Source organism: Sminthopsis crassicaudata, chromosome 3 (genome assembly GCF_048593235.1).
Source record: "Sminthopsis crassicaudata isolate SCR6 chromosome 3, ASM4859323v1, whole genome shotgun sequence".
Lineage (NCBI taxonomy): Eukaryota > Metazoa > Chordata > Mammalia > Dasyuromorphia > Dasyuridae > Sminthopsis > Sminthopsis crassicaudata.
The window spans coordinates 128,816,633-128,841,800 of record NC_133619.1 but is presented as its reverse complement, the minus strand read 5'-3'; the positions used below and the strand labels follow the sequence as shown (position 1 = coordinate 128,841,800).

The window sequence follows — 25,168 nt, the reverse complement described above, 5'->3', positions numbered from 1 at the left end:
GCCCTTTTCCAAACCTCTTGTAAAGTTTTCCTTTTCTTTCCCCATTTTTCTTCTAGCTATCTTTTAAGATCCTTTTTAATTTCTTCTAGGAGAGCCTTGTGTTGTGGGGATCAGGTTATATTACTCTTTGGGGATTCATTTGGAGGCAATTTGCTTTTAATCTCCTCAGGATTTGTAATCTGTTCTTCTCTTTCATCATAGAAGCTCTCTATAGTTAGAATTGGCTTTGCCTTTTTACTCATTTTTTTAAAAAAGTTGGGATCTGCTTGTAGAGTAAGGAAGGTTTCCCAAGCTTCCTCTACAAGCACCTGCAAAGCAGCAGCAGCTGCACTGGGTCTGTGCTGACTCACTCCCAGTTCTGGGTGGGCATAGCCATGTCCTGTGAGACTCTGGCACTTTGGGGTTCATGCTTTACCTTTTGTGTTTGTGTTAATTTTATAACTTCTCTGCTGATCTACTGACTTGCAACCAGGGAAGAGTACTTATCACTGCTCTAGATTTCTCTTTGTGGATTCTCTGGAGCCCAGAGTCTGCATCGCCCCATGGAGACTGCTTCCCACCACCCTTTCCCCAAATCCCCCTTCTTTCTGTCCCCCATCTTCTCAGTGTGGGCTAACCTCCATACTCTGCCTGCCTGCCTGCACCTGGCCACCTCCCATGCCCAATCAAAATTTTTTTCTGGCAATCTTGAAAATTTTCTTCTTTTCTTTATTTGCTGTAATCCAATATTCGTGGATTCTGTCAGTCTAACCCTAATTCAGAGCAGAATTTTGTAATTAATTGTTAGGATAGTAGGAGAGCTCAGAATGAAATGTGTGTCCTCTTTACCATCTTGGCTCTGTCCCCTTAAAAAATTTCAATAAACATCAATTACTCAAAATTTACCTTATTTCATATCCCAATAATTTTAATAAACATGAAGCAACTATAATACTTGGGAAGGGAAGTGGTTGAGTTAAGCCCAGTGTCATCTTCTTAAAAGAAAGTAATGCAAGTAGATTTTGTTGTAATTGATGTCTTCATTTACTTCTCTGTTAGTGAATATTTAAATCCTTGGAGGCCAGAGGCTATACCTTGCTTGTTAGGATTAATTGGAATATTTTAAATTAGGATTTTTTTCGGCTTAGGATAGTTTAAATTAGAATTTAGGTATTTTAAAAGTCAACTGTGATAAGCTTATGATAGATTAGCAATAAAACTAATCAGTTACCTACAAAATCTTTTAACCTAGTATAACAGGAACCCTTGTAGGTAAAAACTCAGTGTAAAGAAATTGGAAAGGAAAAGAAATGTCATGTTAAAAAAAAGAATACTGAATATTCCCAGTTCAGATGGTTGGCTGTTTAGAAGAAATAATAGTTCTGTGTAGATACTAAGATTTTCTAAAGCCTTTCAAGCAAAGACACATAAAAGATAGAGCGACTTGAAATACAAACATGATACAGATTTCTAACATAAGATTATAACAGATAATCAAACATGATTCTGTTTGCTCTTTCTTACAGATTCAATCACTTTTCTTATACAAATATAGTCTGCATTTTAATCTTTCCCTCCAATTTCTTATCATACTTTATGGTCCAAAGGTCCCTTTTTGCTTATTGACAATCCGGCATTTGAAAGATACTAATGTAAAGCAAGTAATGTCAAAAATTTTTTGCTTAGGGACTTTATTCTGTACTAATTTGACTATGAGGAAACTACTTCCAACTGAAGATTTACTTGTTAAATCTTAGATAATCAATATAAAGCAGAGGGGAAAATGCCTCAAAAAACCCTGTATATTTTACTATGCTTTCTTTATAAAAAAAAGATCTAAATTTAATGTATAACAGAGATATGTATCATGACTATGTAGCAAATTTGTGTGCATGGAATAATTTAATAGATGTTTCTATTCAAATGGCTAATATTTGAGATAATAATAATGATATCACATTTTAAAGTTCTTGAAATGCTTTATAGACTTTTTATCTTTATGTATATGTACATGATTATATATATACATACACAAACACACATACATATATATATATATATATATGCACACTTATGTACATATATACATTATATACCTATATAACAAGGCAAGGAAATAGATAGTAAAGGAAGTCTATAGAGGACAAAACCAACTCAAAGCGATTAATGTCCAATTATACATAGTTAGAAAGCTGATTAATGTTAGGTGATGATTCAAGGCTGCACCTTCTGAGCCCCAAGTTCAACACTTTCTGTCTACTATGGTTATATTACCTCCTGTTGGGTCAAAGTAAGCATAAAACAAAAGTTCACAATAATTTTAATTTCTTCTCTACAATGTTACTTGGTCTTTGGTGATTATGGTATTATACAATGTTCAAATTAAACTAGGTTTTTTTTTTTCAGGCTTGCAATTTAAGTTTTATTCTTGATTTCTGATGACCTCTCACCTCTCATATCCAATCTATTGACAAAACTTGGTGATTGAACCTCTAAAATATCTCCAGTACTTTCTCATCTCTATTCTTTTTTTTATATATATATATTTTTTATTATATATTTTTATAATATTATCCCTTGTATTCATTTTTCCAAATTACCCCCCCCTACTCCCTCCCCCCGATGACAGGCAATCCCATACATTTTACATGTGTTACAATATAACCTAGATACAATACATGTGTGTAAATACCATTTTCTTATTGCACAATAAGCATTAGATTCTGAAGGCACATGTAATCTGGGCAGACAGATATTAGTGCTAACAATTTACATTCACTTCCCAGTGTTCCTTCTCTGGGTGTAGCTACCTCTGTCCATCATTGATCAACTGGAAGTGAGTTGGATCTTCTTTATGTTGAAGATTTCCACTTCCATCAGAATATATCCTCATACAGTATTGTTGTTGAAGTGTATAGTGATCTTCTGGTTCTGCTCATTTCACTCAGCATCAGTTGATGTAAGTCTCTCCACGCCTCTCTGTATTCCTCCTGCTGGTCATTTCTTACAGAGCAATAATATTCCATAACCTTCATATACCATAATTTACCCAACCATTCTCCATCTGATGGGCATCCATTCAACTTCCAGTTTCTAGCTACAACAAAAAGAGCTGCCACAAACATTTTGGCACATATAGGTCCCTTTCCCTTCTTTAGTAATTCCTTGGGACATAAGCCTAGTAGTTGTATGGCTGGGTTAAAGGGTATGCACAGTTTGATAACTTTTTGGCCATAGTTCCAAATTGCTCTCCAGAATGGCTGGATTCTTTCACAACTCCACCAACAATGTATCAGTGTCCCAGTTTTCCCACATCCCCTCCAACATTCATCATTATTTGTTCCTGTCATCTTAGCCAATCTGACAGGTGTATAGTGGTATCTAAGAGTTGTCTTAATTTGCATTTCTCTAATCAGTAGTGATTTGGAACACTCTTTCATATGAGTGGATATAGTTTCAATTTCATCATCTGAGAATTGTCTGTTCATATCCTTTGACCATTTATCAATTGGAGAATGGTTTGGTTTCTTATAAATTAGAGTCAGTTCTCTATATATTTTGGAAATGAGACCTTTGTCAGAACTTTTAACTGTAAAAATATTTTACCAATTTGTTACTTCCCTTCTAATCTTGTTTGTATTAGTATTGTTTGTACAGAAACTTTTTAGTTTGATGTAATCAAAATCTTCTATTTTGTGATCAATAATGATCTCTAGTTCTCCTCTGGTCATAAATTACTTCCACCTCCACAGGTCTGAGAGGTAGACTATTTTCTGTTTCTCTAATCTATTTATTATCTCCCTCTTTATGCCTAAATCATGGACCCATTTTGATCTTATCTTGGTATATGGTGTTAAGTGTGGATCCATATCTAATTTCTGCCATATTAATTTCCAGTTTTCCCAACAGTTTTTTCCAAATAATGAATTTTTATCCCTAATGTTGTTATCTTTGGGTTTGTCAAAGATTAGATTGTTATAGATGTACCCTTTTTTGTCCTTTGTATCTAATCTGTTCCACTGATCAACCAGTCTATTTTTTAGCCAATACCAAATGGTTTTGGTGACTGCTGCTATATAATATAGCTTTAGATCAGTTACACTTAGACCACCTTCCTCGGAATTTTTTTTTTTTCATTAGTTCCCTTGCAATTCTCGACCTTTTATTCTTACATATGAATTTTGTTGTTATTTTTTCTATAGTTTCTTGGGAGTCTGATGGGTATAGCACTAAATAAATAGATTAGTTTGGGGAGTATTGTCATCTTTATTATATTCGCTCGGCCTATCCAAGAGCACTGAATGTCTTTCCAATTATTTAAATCTGACTTTATTTTTGTGGCAAGTGTTTTGTAATTTTTCTCATATAATTCCTGACTTTTCTTTGGTAGATGGATTCCCAAATACTTTATACTCTCAACATTTGTTTGGAATGGAATTTCTCTTTGTATCTCTTGCTGTTGCATTTTGTTGGTGATGTATAAGAATGCTGAGGATTTATGTGGATATATTTTGCATCCTGCAACATTGCTAAAATTCTCAATTATTTCTAATAATTGGGGTTCTCTAAGAATACCATCATGTCATCTGCAAAGAATGATAGTTTGATTTCCTCATTTCCTACTCTAATTCCTTGAATCTCTTTCTTGGCTCTTATTGCCGAGGCTAGCGTTTCTAGTACTATATTGAATAGTAATGGTGATAGTGGGCAACCTTGTTTCACTCCTGATCTTACTGGGAAAGGTTGCAGTTTATTTCTATTGCATATTATGCTTACTGACGGTCGTAAATATATGTTCCTGATTATTCTAAGGAATAGTCCATTTATTCCTATACTCTCAATAGTTTTTAGTAGGAGTGGATGTTGGATTTTGTCAAATGCTTTTTCTGCATCTATTGAGATGATCATATAGTTTTTATTAATTTGATTATTAATATGGTCAATTATATTAATATTTTTCCTAATATTAAATCAGCTTTGCATTCCCGGAATAAATCCTACTTCATCACAGTGTATTATCCTGGGGATGATTTTCTGAAGTCTTTTTGCTAATATCTTATTTAAGATTTTAGCATCAATATTCATTAAGGAAATTGGTCTATAATTTTCTTTCTCAGTTTTCGCTCTACCAGGTTTAGGTATCAATACCATGTCTGTGTCATAAAAGGAGTTTGGTAGGACTCCTTCATCCATTACTTTTTCAAATAATTTATATAACATTGGGGCTAATTGTTCTTTTAATGTTTGGTAGAATTCACATGTGAATCCATCTGGTCCTGGGGATTTTTTCCTGGGGAGTTGATTAATAGCTTGTTCTATTTCTTTTTCTGAAATGAGATTATTTAAGCAATTTATCTCCTCCTCTGTTAATCTAGGGAGCCTATATTTTTGGAGGATGTCATCCATTTCACTTAAGTTATCAAATTTATTGGCATAAAGTTGGGCAAAGTAACTCCTTATTATTTCTCTAATTTCCTCTTCATTGGTGGAAAGATCCCCCTTTTCATTTGTAAGACTAACAATTTGATTTTCCTCTTTCTTTTTTCTGATCAAATTTACCAAAGTTTTATCTATTTTATTGGCTTTTTCATAAAACCAACTCTTGGTTTTATTTATTAATTCAATAGTTTTTTTTACTTTCAATATTATTGATTTCTCCTTTTAATTTTTGTATTTCAAGTTTAATTTTTGGTTGGGGGTAAACTTGGTATTATTAATAGAATTGTTACTGGAATATTTATGTAGTGCAGTACAATTGCAAAGTTATTCCCTAGATAGTTTGATTTGATTTTTGTAATATATCTGTGATGATGAATTAATATATTGTTACCTTCATTTTGAAGTGGAGTATGCTAAGAGTCAATATGGTTAAGTGACTTATTTAAATCATAAACGAGTGGAAAACTCTTATCCATGCAGAGTTAAAGATGTTGACTTTTTAATAGAATTTCTTAGTTTAATTATTTTTGCTATAGCTGCAATTGATTGTCAGAAAATATATTCAAGATTGCTCAAGATATAGTTATAGACTTGCTATATAATTTGAATTGTAGAGATACAATTAGTTACATTCAGATAGAAGAAAACAAATTATTACTCTTAGGATAGACAGCAGAACATAAGTCTTTGAAAGAAAAAATACTATTTTTCTATCAAAAAACAGAAAAAAAAAGTCTTCTTATCAAAACAATATTCTTCATGTTCAAGATGAAGATGATAAACATAAAATACAAATTCCAAGACAAAATAAAGTTCTAATTTTTTTTAATTTAAGGTAAATGCCACTTTAATGCCAATTTTAGATACAGTATTTCACAAGAATATGTGCATGTATATATAATCATACATCTGTCAGTACTGTGATCACAAGATGTCCTGATTCTATCATTTTTATAAACTATAGAAGACTCTGATCTGCCACATTTCCTGAAATGTTTTTTTTTTTTTTTTTTAAGTCTGACAATGAGTTTTTGTGTGAAATGGGTGGCAGACTTAATTTGAACAACATTGATGCAGATTATGAAGAATGAGTGAATTCACTGGAAATAATGTGTCAAATCATGTAGAAAACAGTGATTTATGTCAGACGGTATATTATATTGACAGGGATGAAGGTTATGCTTATCTCCTGACCACCTCAGTTTTGAAACTCATTTGTAAGGGAACTTCAACTATTTAGTTCATCTCCTATCTGAGAAATCTTCCTAGATACTTAAATATAATATTAGATAGGAGATCATAATTAAACAGGAGTAATGAGGAATTTGAGACTATGAAAGTGATAGTTATTATTGATAGTCATAATTAAGATATGGCCCACTAGTGATTCAGTGCCTTTTGTGGTAGAGCATCTATTTGGAGACCATGATTGTTGGGAGTAATTAATGAATTATAAGACCAGGATGTTCAAAGCGACCAAATATGTATAAAAGACATTTTCCCCTGCCAAAGTATGAGGGTAAGAACAAGATTCAAGACCCAACCAGAGTGTGTATTCCTTTACAAATAAAAGAGAAGTTCTTGAAGGCCAGTAAATACAGCTACAAGGATCTGAATGGGTTAAATAAATGAAAGGACTAGAATTTAAGGAAAAGAGGTTTCTGAGTCAACAAGCTGAGGGAAAGAAGTTATATTTTTAAAAATAGGCAGGAGTAAAAAATAGTTGATTAGACCAACTCCTGCCTCAGTGTGCTAAGAACCATTGTTAGAAACAATTCTGAAACCTAAATAAGGACACAGTAAATGAATAAAGGATGAGTGAAGCAGTATAAACTTTTAATATGTTCCTGCAGGAAGTGTGTACAAAACTCAAGATGAGCTCATACACTTTTCAGAACCAAGAGCATAACTTTTTTATCCCTTATCCTGGAGGCTAAATCCCTCCCCCATCTTCCCAATGGCTGGGGAAATGAGATTAACATTCTTTCCCAATCACCCTACAACATACACTTCTTAATATGTTCCCCTTCCTGCTACATACATTGCTCCTCCTAAGAATAAGAAATAATATTTATGAAGCAATTAAGCTAAGCTATTATTTTCATCTTACTTTCAGCTTTTTTTTTTTAAACTAGTTCTATCCAGTTTGACCTAGTTTCAGTTGGTTTTAGGAACTCTCCTTTCTCCCTTCTTTGGGTTACTTCTAGTGCCAAACTTCTGATTTTCCCCCATTATGGGAACATAGCTATTTATTGTTTCTCACAATGTATCCTCTTTTTTTTTTTTTTTTTTTTTTTGATCTGTTTTTATGTTCTCATACCTTCAAATTTCTTTCAGATTCCTCTAGGGCAAAAGAATAAGCCTCCTCCAACGAATCTTGTTTCTTCATTAGGAATAGGTCACTTGATTTATACTAAATTCCTTTTGCTTGGTCAAGTCAATCTTAATAAGTCTTTGTACCAGGACTCTTATACAAGAGATTATGTAACATCCTGCAGCTGTTAAAACTTTAGCTATCACAATTAGGGAGGTCCCCTTCTACTTGCCAAACTATGATTCTAAGCAACCTGTTATAGGATTGTCAATGTCTAAATTTTCTGCTAATTCTTCTGATAAGGCTGTAAATTCTTATAAAGTCTTAGTTATACTTCCATTGTATGAAGTATTATTTGAGATAAAAGTATAGCAACTATCTCCTATCGATATACATACTCCTCCTTTCTCTAGTAATATATCTAGGGCCAGTTTGTTTTCCCAAGTCATCTGACTAGAAGAGACCAACTAGGAAGTGCTATTCTTTTAGTGCATCACTGGTATAATTGATGAACTGTTGTTGATTATGATAATAAAATATCATAATACATATATATATATAATAACATATAATAATATGATTTATCCAATCTGCATTTTCATTAATTGTTATCTAACAAGAGACTAAGGACTAAAACCCTGATGCTACCTGCTTTCTAGCCTTAAATTCATTAGGTACCCCTTTAGGGACCCCAATTTGTTCAAGTATATTCATCAAACAACACATGTGATCCTTGTAAAAAAACTTCTATTATTTCTTCTTAATTCTTCTTGTTCTTTAGTTTCCTTTTCAAATTCCAGGGTAAATGAAATGACCAATTGGATCAGTGTACAGGTGCCTGCCAAACCTGAAGGCAGGTTGATCTGAGAGTGGTTCCTCCACAGTACCACCAAAGGCCTGCTTAGGGTATACTCATATTTGAAAAATTGTCAGGGCTATCCTGAGTAAAATTACGGGTTTGGATACAGGATTCAAAGGTCTCTAAGTTTTGGTATCCCTCACCCTGCTGTAAGAGGCAAGACAACTAATTTCCAGATTCAGGGAATGAGGTAGATATAACCTTAAGGTTCACCTTGTTCACAAAAACAAAGGAATAGGGCAAAGCACTACAATTACTACCAGGTGTTTTGTCATGAAACAGTAGAATTATGCATTTGAACTCATTCTCATAGGTCTCCATTCCCCAGCCCCTCCCTTTTCTTCTATTTCCTCTTCTCTTCCTATAACCACCTTCCAAGATTTCTCCTCTTTGATTACATCCTTTGCAGTGCTAGCCATTGTTTTTGCTTTCAGCTTGTTTCTCATTCTCCCTTCTCACGTACACTTTTGTGTTACCCTTAACATTTTTTCCATAGGTCTTTCATTTGATCTCTTGATCTTTTGTAAAATTTTGTGGTTATCACTCCTTGATTTTACAAAATTCAGTTTCAGCATTCCTTGAGAAAGGTGATCCCAATTATTCATCCCTGAATATTTTCTCATTTGTTCTCTGAGTCTCTGCAAAAATACAGGAACCTGTTACCTTCCCTGTCCTATATCAAATGCTTTAGTCAAATTTTGAGACTTTGGAGCAGCTTTTTTTTATTCATTCAATAATTAGAATCCTAACATCCTGTTTATCTCTTCTTCCTCTCTCTTGATTATTATCCAATTCTGGATAAGCTTTTGGAAATTTTCTTTTAGCCAGAACTGTACCCATCCAATGTGGGTACCCCTTTCCATCCTTCCATGGCTGCTCCTCTAATCATCCCTCTTTCTTCTCCAGTACATAGTATATCCAAAATAGATATAATTTCAGCCCATGTGTAAATGTTGGATCCCAGAAACAGATCTAACTATTCTGATAATCCTACTAGGTATTTTATCAATGACTTAATTCCTTTTTAAAACTCCTTACTTTAATGGTACTAAATGGAGTGTTAACAAAGCCAATTTTCCTTATCCTATAGGAACTTCCTCCAAAGGGAATATAGGGGGCCTTTTCACAGCTAAAGCTGAGGGTATTGGGACACTCTCAAGGTCCTCCTGTGCTGGCCACTCTTCTAAAGGCCTGGTGGAATATCACCAGAGGATCCTTCCTAATTTTCCTTCTTTCTACTGTTGTTTTGTAAGGGACTGGCAAGAACTCCAGGGGATCCCATTCTTTCCCTTTTATGGGGGTCTCTTTTCTATTGTACTGAAGACACTTGGATCACTGCTGAACCTTTCAACAAGAGCCATAGTATGACTTTTCCTGATAAAACAGTAGTTTTTCATTCACATACCAGTTCAGTATTTGGTACAATCAATCCTTATCAGTTTCATATTTTGGCCAAAACACTAAAATTGAAATAATAGGGTTTTTTGACCAAATGTAATAAAAGTACTTAGTCAATGTCTTTTTATCTTTACCCTAGGTAGAGTCAGTGTCTCCCCAATAGTTAAGCCTCCTTGACTATAGAGAAATATTTCTGGAGAACTTGGACCTCCCTTCTCAATCAGGGACTCAAACCCCTTTGTAGACTTTAATCCCATATTTCCCATTCTGATAGATTATTGTGCGGATTTTAATCTTTGGGACTCAAACCCTTTTTTTCATCTAATTCAGGATCACTTAGGAGGAAGGACTGCAGGTCCTGACTGTCTCTTTCCTTGCTCTGTAGCAGATATGTGCAATTTGTTTCTATCATTCATTAGTTGATTCACCCACGCTTTCAAATTGTCAAATTCTTGATCTTCCAAAATTGAAATGATATAAGGCCACTGCCAGAATAACAAAGCCACCACTGAACTCATGGGGCACCCGGCTTTATTCTTCATAGGGTGATCAATTTTCAAACCAATAATGTCAATATTTGAAGAGCCCTCAAATTGTTAGAAACAATAATTTTGTAAAAGAACAAACTCAGGATAAATGAAGCAGTATAAACTTTTAATATGTTCTTGCAGGAAGAAGGTGCAAAATTTGAGATGACCTCACACACTTTTCAGAAGCAAGAACATAGTCTTTTATCCCTTATTACATTTGCAAAGTCCCTTTCCCCATCTTTCTAATGGCTGTGGAGATGAGGTTAACATTATTTCCCTTTCTTCCTGCAATATGTTCCCTTGATATATCCCCTGCCCTGTTATATACATTTCATGACTATTAAAATGAGTCTTAGCTCCTTCCCGGGGGTGAGAAGAATATTTATGGAACAATTAAACATGTATACTTGTTCTACTTTCAGCTATTTTTTTTTTTTTACTACTTAAGTTTTGTCCAGTTTTACCTAGTTTCAGCTAATTTCAGGAACTCCCCTTTTCCCATTTTCTGGACTACTCATTCCAAACTTCTAATTTCCCTTCACTATGGGAGGGAACATATATTTTAATAGGTATGGAAGCATAACTATTTATTGTTTCTCCCACAATAAGGGGGGAATTGTCTCTATATATTCAGTTTCTTTTAGAAATAGTTTTTCATTAATGCTAGGAAAGAGTTTGTGGAAATTTTTTTCCCCCAAAATCCCACCTTTCTTCCTAATGTCAATTTCCATAACCAGAATCACAAACTTTTCTAGTTCTCATTGTTTTAATAATTGCCAATCAATAAATTTAAAAAAAATCAATACTATGGTAACAATTGTGACTTGTTCACAATACCTGTGAACTTGTGAACTTATACCTGGTCTCTTCTATCACATGGCCACCAATTTATATTAGGCTCTTAGCACCTCTCACATAGATTGGTGCAGTAGCTTTCTAATTGGTCATTTTACCTCTGGTTTCTTCTTTTTTGCTACCCATCCTTCACATAGCTTCTAAATAGACATTTCTAAAGCCCAGATCTGACACTTTTTAATTTAGGTAGGAAAACTTCAGAGGTGCTCCCTCTTGCCTCTAGTATATAATATATAATCCATCCCCAACCTACCATTTTATTTGATATAATTTCAGATTATTCCTTTGCATGCAAACTTCTTCCAGTCAAACTGGTGTACGTTTATTTCTAATAATAGTTCCAACTTTATTTACAACAGTAAGAAGGGTAAATATGAGATAATAGGAAGAAAATTAGATTTGGATTCAGAAAACCTGGATATACAAGAGCTGTCTCTTTAAATGAACTTAGACAAGCTATCAAAATACCCAGATAATACGCTTTTCCAACTTATCACTCAGATTTGTTGTGGAGAACCAGATGATATATAAAATACAATATAGGTGTTATCATATATATTTGAATACTAAGTCTAATAGAATATGTTCATTTTCTCTCAGTTGTATCTACATTTTTCCCTGTTTAATGTTTATATTTTGTTTTAATGTAGTTAGTAATCATCAAGCCTATAAATAATGACCCAACTGCTATAACATCTCTGACATTTAGGAAATCCACAATAGAAAAAGCATTGCATTAAAATGGAGTTGTTTTTATAAACTTTATTTCACTGATATTATTTGCAAGAATAGTTTTTTGAGTGTTTAGTTTCATTTCTACCACAAATTAGATATTGCCAACATTCCTGATACCATTCCTTTAGAATATATAATTTTCCATAATAATCATTATTTTTGATGTGTCTATAGCTTAATATAAACATTTGTTTACAATGAAACATGACATTATGCTTATAGAAAAGCGAATCGATATTCTTTATAGCAAGTTTTTCAAAACATATTTTAAAAAAAAATCATGCTTTATATTTCATTACATTGAAGAGTTAGTGTCTGTTTTAGAGAATAAGAGGAACATAGATTATACTAAAGACCTAGCTTGATTTTGAATGACTCATTTTTCTTGTAAATGTCCCAGAATCAGTCATCTTACTCTTAGTGGCCTTATATTATCATTTGGTACATTGAAAAGAATATGGAACTTGGAGCCTGAGGACCAGAGACCTGGACTTGAATGCTTATATATTGGGGAATATGATACTTAAGGATGTTTACTTCATAGTATAATTATGAAGAAAATGATTTTTTATTTTTCTTGTCTATTTTAAATTTAAGGAAGAAACACCCAATTCATGCTTTTTTAATTTTAATTTTATTTTTAATTTTATAATTGTAACTTTTTTTTGAGACTGGGGGCCAGGAAGGGTAGGGACTGCCTAAGGTTCAGCCCTAATTATTTATTATTATTATTATTATTATTATTATTATTAATTATTATAACTTTTTACAGACAGAACCTATGCCTGGGAAATTTTACAACATTATCCTTTGCACTGACTTTTGTTCTGATTTTTTCCTGCCCTCCCTCCATCCTCTCCCCTAGATGGCAAACAGTCCCATACATGTTAAATATGTTATAGTATATCCTAGATACAATATATGTGTGCAGATCCGAATTTCTTGTTGCACAGGAAGAATTGGATTCAGAAGATAAAAATAATCTGGGAAGAAAAATAAAAATGCAAACAGTTTACACTCATTTCCCAGTGTTCCTTCTCTCGGTGTAGCTGATGCTGTCCATCGTTGATCAATTGGAACTGAATTAGATCTTCTCTTTGTCAAAGATATCCACTTCCATCTGAACACATCCTCATACAATATTGTTGTTGAAGTATAATGATCCCTTGGTTCTGCTCATTTCACTCAGCATCAGTTCATGTAAGTCTCTCCAAGCTTCTCTGCATTCACCCTTCTGGTCATTTCTTACAGAACAATAATATTCCATAACATTCATATACCACGATTTACCCAACCAGTCTCCAATTAATAGACATCCATTCATTTTCCAGATTCTAGCCATTACAAAAAGGGCTGCCACAAACATTTTGGCACATACAAGTCCCTTTCCCTTCTTTAGTATTTCCTTGGGATATGAACCCAGTAGTAGCACAGCTGGATCAAAGTGTATTCACAGTTTGATAACTTTTTGGGCATAATTCCAGATTGCTCTCCAGACTGGATTCGTTCACAACTCCACCAATTTTCCCACCAATTCATGCTTACAGGGAACTGGATCAATCACTTCATTGATAAAACAAAACATATAATGATGGATATTTTTAAATAACCACAGAATTTTGGAATATACTATAGAACAACACACATGAAGTGCAACGCTGAATTGGTCCTCTCTGCTGTATCAGAATGAATGGAAAATGATTGAAAAATTATATTTCAAGAAACAGAAAAACAAAACACACCATGTTTTCAATTCAAAATGGGACTCTAAAGATGTCATCTCTGATATTTGGAGCACATGATTTTATATTCTGGGGGAAAAAAAAGAGCGGGATATATAGAGAGTAATGTTCATTAACACTTTACTTGATTAGGTCAAGGAGACCTAAGGACTATTTTAAAACTCATTAGTCAGTGGCTATCTTTTCAGATGAATCAGTTACTCAAACCTTTTTTCTGCATGATTTTTTCATCACTAGAGGAGGTAGCCAAGTCTGACTAGATTATCATAATCATTAATGATTAAAGTGATGAATTATTATGAGCTGGATATCCACTAGACATCTTAAATTTAATAAGTCCAAAATAAAATCCACTGTTTCCTCATCTAAGTCCTTCACCTATTCTCTATTACTGTAGAAGCTAACACCATTCTTTATGTCCTTCAGCATAGCAAGATAGGAGTCATCCTTTACTTCTCACTATTGTCATCCTCCATATGAATCCATTGTTAAGATTTGTCAGTTTCAGTTTTTCAGCATCTCTCAACTGTACTCCTTTTTCTTTCCTGGCACAACAACCTTTCCCAAGTGAGTCCTTTCACCTCACAACCAAATTATTACAATATCCTAATTTTGTTTGCTTTAAGTCTATGTTCCATTAAAAAAAAATTGATTTTCCTAAAATGCTGGTCTATTTCAAGTCCCCCCTCCCTCTAGAAACTCATTTCATTACCTTTTCACCTCCAAGATAAAATATAAAATCTTCTATTTAGTATTCAAAATTATCACTCCCATATTCTAATCTTTTAATTCTTTACTCCCTGTTACTTATCTTAGAGTTATTGATGTTGGCCTTTCTGCTTTTTCATGAAAGGTCCAGGAAATTTTTTTTAGCTGTAAGTTCCAACTAAAATCTCATCTTCTTCTGGAAGTCCTTCCCAATCATTTAATTATATTGCCTTCCTTTATTAAATTGTAAACTACTTGAGGACAGAGGATGATAATATGTCTTTCTTTCCTAAAAACCTTTTCTAATATCCTTGATTTTAAGTTTCAATACTATACTGTGAATATTTTTTCATATGTTCCATTTGAATACCAGAAAAATAGTTCTCCTTTACCCCCTTTAAAGAGTATTTGGTTATGTCGAGATTACAATAAGATTTCATTATTAAAAAAATCTTTTAATACTGGTAGTTAAATGCGTAGGCACTTGGGATGAGGGTATGTGAAAGATTTAATCATGAGAAGCTTAAAATATAAGAGGATTATTTGTCAGCTGACTTAGATTCCATATCCTTTCCCATCAATTTTCATTTAATTTCTGCTTTTTATTGACTTTCTTCTTTGTTTCAAAATGTCTTGACACTCCAATGAACAAAGAATAAATTGTTCTTGTATATCAAAGAACATAATAGTCATAATTTATATTGCTGGAAAATTATCTCTATTGTGTGGGTTACTATGAGGCAAAAGTAATGAGATTCTTGCTAAAATTAAACACTTGAATAAAATAAAGAAAGTCTTATCTTCAGTTTACAATTTTATAAAAATACTGTATTTTATTTTATTTATTTTTATTTTAGTATATTGTCCAATTACAATTAAATGATTTTAACATTTATTTTTGTAAGATTTTGAATTTAATTTTTTCTCCCTCCTTTTTTAACCTCTCCCTTCTCCAAGACACACCAAGCAGCATGATATAGATTATATATAATATATTATATATATATATATATATATATATATATATATATATATATATATATATATATATATATATATATATATATATATAATATATTATATATATATATATAATCAATTTTAAACATATTTTCATATAAGTCATGTTGAGAAAGAAAAATCAGAACAATGGGGAAAAAAAAAAAAAACATGAGAAAACAACAACCACCAAAAGGTGAGAATAGTATTCTTGAATTTAGATTTGATTTCCATGCTTCTTTCTTTGGATACATATGATATTTTCCATCCAAAGTCCATTGGAATGATCTTGGATCACAGAAATGCTGAGAAGAGCTAAGTTTATCACACTTGGTCATCACACAATCTTTCTGTAACTGAATATGATGTCTTCCTGGTTTTGCTCACTTCTCTTAGAATCATTTCATGTAAATCTTTCTAAAGTTTTCTGAAGTGAGCCTGTTCATCATTTCTTATAGAGCAATAGTATTTCATTATATTTCTCACCATAAGTTATTTAGCCATTTTCAATTGATGGGTCCAATTTCAATTGATGATGATCCAATTCAAATCATAAGGATAGAAGAAGTATGCAAAGAACTCAATCCAGGAATAGAAGGAGAATAGAATAAAAAATTCTGAGAGTTATACCATACAATACATTCTAAATAGATATGCAAACTTAGTATTAAAATCATATTACAGAAAAAATTAGAAGAGAATCAGAGCATATACCTCTCACAGTTCTGATTAGGACATTCATTCTTACCCATCCCAAAAAAGTAGAAGCACTTAAAAACACAAAATAGATAACATTGATTAATTGAAAACAAAAATCTATTGAATGTATAAAAGCATATGAACAAATAGTTCTTAAAAGAATGGGAGTATTCCTAAACACAGGAAAGAATGTTCAGTATCATTACTAATAAGAGAAATGCAAATCATAAAGACCCTGATATTTCACTTAACCTTTTTTTTTTTTTTGCTGAGCAATTAGGGTTAAGTGACTTGCCCATGGTCACATAGCTAGGAAGTGTTAAGTGTCTGAAACTAGATTTGAACTCATGTCCTGACTTCTAGACCGGTGTTCTATCCACTGTGCAACCTAGCTGCCCCCATTTCACCTTTCAATTTTGCAAAAAATGATTACAAATGGCAATTGTCCCACTAAATACATTGTTGGTGAAACGAAAATGATGAAATTTTTTTCAATGGCAATAAAGAATTATGGAAATAAAGTGAATAAAATATTCATAATTCTTTGAACCAGGATCATTACTGAATTTATTCCCTAAGTAAATATTAATAAGAAGTAATTCCCTATATAACTCTAAAATGTTTATCATAATATTTTCTGTAAAAGCTTTAAATTAGAAAGAGTTCATTCTCATTGATTAGATTAGGGAATGGCTAGACAAAGTACATAATTCTAATGTACAGAGAGAATTCTAATAATTCTAATACAGAGATATATTTAATTAGTCACATGAACTGATAATGATAAATGTTGGATAGAATGTTGGAAAACTGGGACAGCACTATATTGTTGGTGGAGTTGTGAAGTGATCTAACCATTTGAAAGGGCCTTCAAACTGTGCATATCCTTTGATCCAGCAGTGTCTCTACTGGGTCTGTATCCCAAAAAGATCATAAAAAAGGGAAAGGACCCTCATGTGCAAAAATGTTTGTAGCAGACATTTGTGTAGTGGCAAAGAAGTGGAAATTGAGTGGATATCCATGAGTTGGGGAATGCTTGAATAAGTTATAACATATGAATATAATGGAATATTAATGTTCTGTAAGAAATTATCAGCAGGATGATTTCAGAAAGACCCGCAATGATTTATAACACTGATGCTAAGAGAAGTGTGTAGAACCAAGAGAACATTGTACCCAGCAACAACAGTGATAGCAAGTGTGATGGACTTGGTTCTTTTCAACAATGATGAGATTCAGACCCATTGACTTGTGATAGAGAGATCCATCTGCATCCTGAAAGAGGATTATGGGGATTGAATGTGGATCACAATTTAGTATTTTTACTTTTTTTGTTTTGTTGTTTGCTTGTTTTTTTTTTTTTTCCTTTTGATCTGATTTTTCTTGTGGTAATATGTTTAGAAGATTCATGCAGATTTAACCTATATTGGATTGCTTGCTGTCTGAGGGACTGGAGCAATGGAAAAGGAAGAAGAAAAATTTGCAATACAAAGTTTTGCAAGATGAATGTTGAAAACTATTTTTGCATGTGTTTTGAAAATAAAAAAGCTATTATTTAAAAACAATCCACATGAACTGGTATAGGGTGAAGTACCAAATATACGTATATAACACACACAAATTGCTATAACAATGCAATTGGAAAAAAATTACTACAGAGAAAAACAATAAGCTAATTTAACAAAGTTAACAAATTCAGGACCTAAATGAAATGTTCTGAAAAGATACACAAAGGTTTACATTTTTTTACATGTGCAGATGTTTTCAGCCTTTAAAAAATGTAACCCATCAGTTGTACTGAATTTATTTCTCCTTAAAAAATAACATTTCTTGCATGATATTTGACATAACTATGATAATCTAAGAAACAGAAAATATTAATAAAAACTTGTTAAAAAAATAAACTGGTCAGAAGTGATTAAGTAGTGTTTACAGAAGTGCATGATCACAGATGAATTGGGTAGCAAAGGAAAAAAGAAAGGCAAGGAGGATAAATTGCTATATGGTGGTGGGAAATAAGACTTTGACAACCAAGAATGAAAGCCACATAAGTCAACCTTTTATAGGTATGGAAAGTTGGCCAGGTTGACTTGCTATATTTTAAGACATGCTGTTCAATGAATATTTGTGTAAAAATCTTTATGCACTATGTTCTAATTATTTAGAGGGAAATCAACTCATATTGAATAATAGTCACAGTCAAATTTATGTTCACTTTTGCCCTTTCTGCAAAATCCAATTTAATTTGTCCAGGTGAGCAGATTGTATCAGTGTTTTGAAGTTTAAAACATTCTTATTGATGGTTATTGTTAAACATATAATAATATTATGGAAAAGAAAATTTAGGGCACATGAGTTAAGCTTATTTTAATACAGAGAATGGTGACATCATAAATTATTAGCACTTACTTGGTAGTTGAAATTTTACCTGTGCAGGATTTTCAAAGTTTCATAATCATTGAAGATATGTTAGATTGACATAGTCCTTGATAAATCAGTATTTTGCTTTTACACTGTGGTAGTTAATATACAAGGCAATGATTAAGGTATGATCCTAATGTCTTATTGTTTGTTTACATGAATAAAATAAATTTTCCAAATTTTGTAATTGAAATTTTAGTCCTTTACAATTTTGATTCAATTCTCATATTAGTCCCACATGCAAAACAACTATCAGAGTACTCCCTTGAAATACCAAATTTTGGGGATCTTTATTTTTTTCCTTAAAGAATTTAAAAATTCTTAAAATCCTTAAGGATTTCATTCCTTTAAAAAAAAAAAAACTTCCTTCTCTAGAAATAGTGATGTGAAATTTCCTTAGGGCAAAGAACAGTTAAAAGATTTCTCTGTAATGTGGTCTTAGGATCAACATGTCAGAAGCAAGATTTGATTCACCTCTCCCTAACTTCAAGTGTGCTCTCTTCCTATCATGCCATATGTCATTTCAAATACATGTTAATACAATAGTAGTGGTATCACTATCATAGATTCAAGATACAATATAATTCAATAAACTTTTTTAAAGTATTAGAACACACTATGTACATTTCACAAAAATTACATTTTTTGAATTGACTATTCTATCACAGAATACCAAATGCTATCCAATTTAACTCCTCCTCAGCTAACCCCTCTTTCCTTCAACACAGCAAAACAATATATTAAGATGAATCACTGAAAATAAGAGGTTTTTATAGTTCTTTATCTTAGACAAATATATATATATATATATATATATATATATATATATATATATATATATATATATATTCTGAGCCTAGGTTCAGAATTGAAGAAGTCATTCAATACATACTAAGAAATGTCTAATAAACATTCTGTTTCTGTCCCTAGGTAGAATTGTTTGTGTTTTGGTTAAGAAAAAAAAGGTACCTGCATTTCTTATTTTAAGAAGAGGAGAGAGAAAGGGAGAAGCAAACCTTATACTCTCAAGGTTGGATATTGTTTAGAGCTTAAAGACCCAATTTATCTTAGAAAAATGATAAATGCAGTAAACACTAAACAAATGCCCTCCCTAGATTTTCAATTTTGCTCTTTTTCTTATTGCTTTAATTATGGTTTATAAATGTTAACTCTATATTTCAGTATGAATTGGTTTTAAAATTTTCCAGATAAAAGGCAATCATGAAAGGATAAATGAATGTCATTTTGATGAGTTAAAAAAAAAAAAAAAAAAGCACACAATCTTTCCATCAAAAGTAAAATACTTTGTATTTTTATCAAAAAACATTTACTTTAAAATAAAGAAAGCTGAAGGCAAAGAAATCACAGAAGCCTAAAACAGAAAATAGAGTCTTACTACATCATATAAATTGTAAGGCATCAGCATTTCTCTCATACTACCTTGGCATGACTTTCCTTTTTCCCTTCAATGCTTTATTCTACTTCAGAGAGTATGTTCTAAAAACCTGTTCCTGGACACAGTTTTCATTAATCCTTGAAATGGTAATTTTAGGCAAGAGATTCAACTTTCAAATTTTTTTTTTTTTCCTCATATAAAATCTTTAGGCCAAATCCTGCTTTCAATTATACATGTACCTCTCCCATTGATTTTACTGGTTCAGCAAAATTGTACCATCTCTTAGTTGAAAACCAAATTTCTTTATGTAGTTCCATTTCAATATTATTATGGTATTATGAAGGACATAAAATTTATCCGATTTTATCTAAATATGATGTATTTTAAGAAAACAATGAATTTTAGTAAGTATGGTCTTAAATGTTAATTGTAATAAAATAAACAATAATTTGAAATCTTTACTGTAATGGGTATTTCTTCCCTATAAGGAAGAATAATTCAATAAAGGAGAGGATATATGCACTCAAATGCAAACAACACATTTACAAGTCTTATTTATTTCTTTTACTACATTCAGTTCAGAGAAGTACACAAACATTATGGTTTATTAACACATTCTAGAAATTAATCTGGTAAAGATCAAGGAGTCATTAAATTTTAAGGTTTGTTTTGAATGGAAGTATAGGAATGAGAAGAGGCCAAGAAGTATTTATTACAAGTATGGTGAATTTTATTGTGATAGTACAGAGATTAAAAATGGGCCATAAGAAGGGTAAACAGGGGAATGATTTTGTTAACACTATGTTCTTTTTTGTGTGCAAACTGAAATAATAGGATTAAATCAATATCATATAAAACAATCCTTATTTTTCTTCAGTTAATTATTATGACTTGTCCAGATCTATTTGCATCCTCTTATGATTAACAACTGGCCAGGGGTACATACTATAGCTGTTGGTGAAGCAGGGAACTGAACATTACTTAAAACTGGTTCCAGCAAATAAAGAAATAGAGCATAAAAATGTTCTACAACTTTGTGAAGAACTTCATTATATTACCTTAACAAATATTCTTAGAAATATGTAGGTGTCCAATTAATTTCAGAGAAATTTTACATAAAACTAGAGCTGCATTTTTATTTAATCTTTGCAGATTCATGAAATAAAATAATCCATTAAAGTAGTATAGTGAAATTGTGAAGAAAGAAAACACTATGTACACAAAAATAATTAAGTGCAAATGGAAAAATAATATTTTTTAAAAGTTTGTACCACCACTTTGGATGGATAGGATCATATCTAATGTCCTTCTTAGTTTACTCCATTTTTCTGCAACATGGAGATAGTTTTGAGGCTGGAGAAAACATACCAAATATAGAGTTCAGAGTTGATATATGAAAAACGAGAGTTTCTACTTGCTTTAGATTAAATCAAGTTACCTGGCCCATAAGATCTATAGAAAAATTAGAAGATGTGATTGCTGGGCAAAATTTTAAAACATATTTAATCTTCAAAAGATTAAAAGATCTTTTCAGGATTGGAAGGGGACAAATATCACAATTAGGAAAATAGTAGCATCTATAAACTTTAGGACAAGAAGCTTGGCTTTGTTCTTTTGGAAGAAGTCTAAAATCTTTTTTTTTTTTTTTTAATATACATTTTTATTGTGTTTTTTTTTTTTTTCTGGCTATAAATGTTCCTTAATTTTTAATATACATTTCTTTATGAATAATGTTGAATTAGAACAAAAGAGAAAAACCACACCAAAAAAAAAAACAAAAAACAAAAACAAACAAACAAACAAACAATAACAACAACAACAAAAACAGAAGGAAAGAAAATGAACATAGCTTGCATTGATTTACTTTAATTAATTCTCCATAGTTCTTTCTGTGGTTGCAGATAGCATTTCATGTCCAAAGTTTATTGGCATTGCTTTAGATCACTGAACCATTGAGAAGAATCAAATATTTCATAGTTGATCATTTCACAATATTGCTGTTATTGTGTACAATGTACTTCTGCTTCTATTTGTTTCCCTCAGCATCAGTTTGATGATGTTAGTGGCAGTCAGAGTTGTTAAAATCCCCCTTTGGTCAGCGCAGGTTTTTCATGAAAGACTTCATGAAATCCCAAATTATTAATTGGCAAAAATGAAAGTTTATTGTTGGACAGGAAGCCAGTTTTGCTAAGAAACTGACTTCTATAGTGGCAAAGTACTATTAGGGAAATGGAATCTAGCACTTAGAAGAGAATGCTTTCTTAGTGGGCAGAGTATTAGCAGGCTGTTTTAGACATTCTGCAAGGTAAATAGAGACTGATACTGAGAAGAGAATGCCTTCTCAGTGGGCTACTTTGGACCTTCTGCCAGGAATGAATTTAAGGAAACCTGTTATATGTTTTCTCCTTTACTATTTCCTTGGTATATAGGACCAGTAATAGCACTGCTGGATAAAAAGTTATGCACAGTTTTATAACTCTTTGGGCATAGTTTCCAAATTGCTCTCCAGAACAGTTGGATCATTTCACAACTCTACCAACAATGCATTAGTGTCCCAGGTTTTCCACATTCCCTCCAACATTTATCATTATTTTTCTTGTCATTTTGGCCAGTCTGAGAAATGTGAGATGGTACATCAAAGTTGATTTAATTTGCATTTCTGAAATCAATAGTGATTTAAAGTATTTTTTCATATGAAAAGAGATAATTTTAATTTCATCATTTGAAAATTGTCTTCAGAGGGCGGATCCAAGATGTGGAGAAGATACACGCAACTCTGTGAACGCCCTTCTTCCCTCACTACCAATTAGATAATTTCAGCCTCTAAAATAGCGCTAGACTGATAGAAACCACAAGGACTGGAAGCACAACTTACCAGCTGAAGAGAATCTGGAGTTTCAACAGGAAAGGTCAGTTCCAGGGGAGGAAGAAGAAAGGCCAGCACAGACGGTTGGGTGCTGGCACGTTGTGCCGATCGCACTGGGGAGGGCTCTGGGATCAGAGAAGCCACTGAAATAGAGGAATCTGGCACAGGCTGTTAGATCTTCTCTGCTTATAAAACAGCAATTCAGAAGAGAAATCAAACCACTTTAAAATTTAAAACCAGATTAGATCTTCCTGGAACCTGGGGATGACTCAGCAGATCTCGGCACTGTGGGTGTGGCTGACTTAGGCTGTCCAAGCTCTCACCTGGGGATAGTTAAGAGATTGAAAAGCAGGCAGACACGGCCCAAGGTAACACACAGTGCCTGGCTTGGCTGGAGGCTGTGGCACTCAGCCCCAGAAGTCCCAGAGAAGCAGAACCTTTGAAATAGGGATCTTGATTTCAGGGCAGACACTTCCAGTTTGAGTGCAGGGGCTTTTCACGTCATCTGTTGCTGACATCCACGTCCCACCGGGACACATAGTCTGGGCTTTGTGTCGCCTCTACTGTTCAGTCTTAAACCTCAGGGAAGCCACTAGGACACAGAGCCCTCAAAGCACAGCAGTGCTAATCACCTCAGAGGCACTTCCAGGGAAGGGGTGGGGAACTCTCTCTCAGAGCTCTCTCTTAGCTCAGTCGCAGGAGCCACTGCATCCATCTGGTCTGGGAGGAAGCTGGCAAAGAAATAAATAAATAATTTCCTATCCAAGGGACAGACCCCAAAAGATTTTTTAAATATGAGTAAAAAGCCAAGAAAAACTATAGATTCCTTCTACACAGAGAAAGAGCAGGTATCCAACCCCGAGGAAGTTAACAGCAGAGAGTCAGCAGATAACAGCCTAAAGGGGAATGATTCCTGCCCCCCATCACATAACTCTCTCCTAGAAGAGACTATTAAAAAGTTAAGAGAGTTTGAAGAAAAATGGGGAAAGGAAAGAGAAGCTATGAAATTGGAGTTGGAAAAAATAAAGAATTCACAGGAGATTCAGGGAAACAAAATTTGTGAATTAGAAAAAGTTAAAAAATCACAGGAAAATAGGATTTCTGAATTGGAAAAGGCAAAAAAGTCTCAAGAAAATAGGATTTCTGAATTGGAAAAAGAAAATAATTCTCTAAAAAAAATTAGGAAATGGAAAAAATTCAATAGAGCAAAATAATTCATTTAAAAACGAAATTGAGCATTTACAAATAGAACTAAAAACTGTGAATGAAGAAAATAACTCCTTAAAATTCAGGATGGAACAAATAGAAATGAATGATTCATTGAGAACCCAAGAATCAGTCAAACAAAACAAAAACAAAAAGAAAAAATGAAAAGCTGGAGAATAACGTCAAATACTTACTGGGAAAATCTATAGACCTGGAAAATAGATCTAGGAGAGATAATCTGCGGATCATTGAACTTCCAGAAAACTATGACCAAAAAAAAGAGCCTAGATTCTATTTTACAGATAATTATCAAAGAGAACTGTCCAGAGATAATAGAAACAGAAGGGAAAGTAGATGTGGAAAGAATTCATCGAACTCCTTCTGAAATAGACCCTAAAAAAAGAACACCACGGAATATTGTGGCTAAGCTGCAGAATTATCACACAAAGGAGAAAATCTTGCAAGCAGCTAGAAAAAAACAATTTAAATGTCAAGGTGCCACAATAAGGGTCACAAAAGATCTGGCTGCCTCCACATTAAAAGATAGAAGGGCCTGGAACCTAATATTCCGAAAGGCAAAAGATCAAGGATTGCAACCAAGAATAAACTACCCAGCTAAGTTTAGCATCTTTTTCCATGGAAGAAGATGGTCATTCAATGAAATAGAGGAATTCCCTATGTTTCTAAGAAAAAAACCAGACAAACAAAAAATTTGATCTACATCCATAAGACTGAAGAGAAACAGTAAAAGGTACACAGAACCCTTGAGAACTGTATCTCTTTTGTGGGTATATAGAAAGTACACATGGACAATTTGATTTTACTGATATAAAAGAAAAAAGGGGGGTGTAGTAAAGGGAAGGGGGTAGTATCAGAAAAAGGGGAAGGAGTGATAAAAAGAGGAAAACTACATCCCAGGAAGAGGCATAGAAAATACACCATATCTGAGGGAATTTAGAGAGGGGGAGAAATACTGTGTGAATCTTACTCTCATCAGAAGAGGCTCAAAGAGTAAATGATTG

The 25,168-nt window shown here is 32.8% G+C and overlaps 1 long non-coding RNA gene across 2 annotated transcripts in view; it reads left to right on the top strand.

Moving 5' to 3' along the window:
- LOC141564915 (uncharacterized) overlaps positions 1–25,168 on the top strand; it is a 247,167-nt gene that overhangs the window by 158,284 nt on the left and 63,715 nt on the right. The window contains exon 4 of one of the 2 annotated variants that reach the window (XR_012488801.1): positions 19,609–19,692. The exons of the other annotated variant lie outside the window; for it this stretch is intronic. This is a non-coding gene — a long non-coding RNA (uncharacterized LOC141564915). Of the gene's footprint in view, positions 1–19,608; positions 19,693–25,168 lie in introns of those variants that run through there. 2 annotated transcript variants of the gene reach the window in all.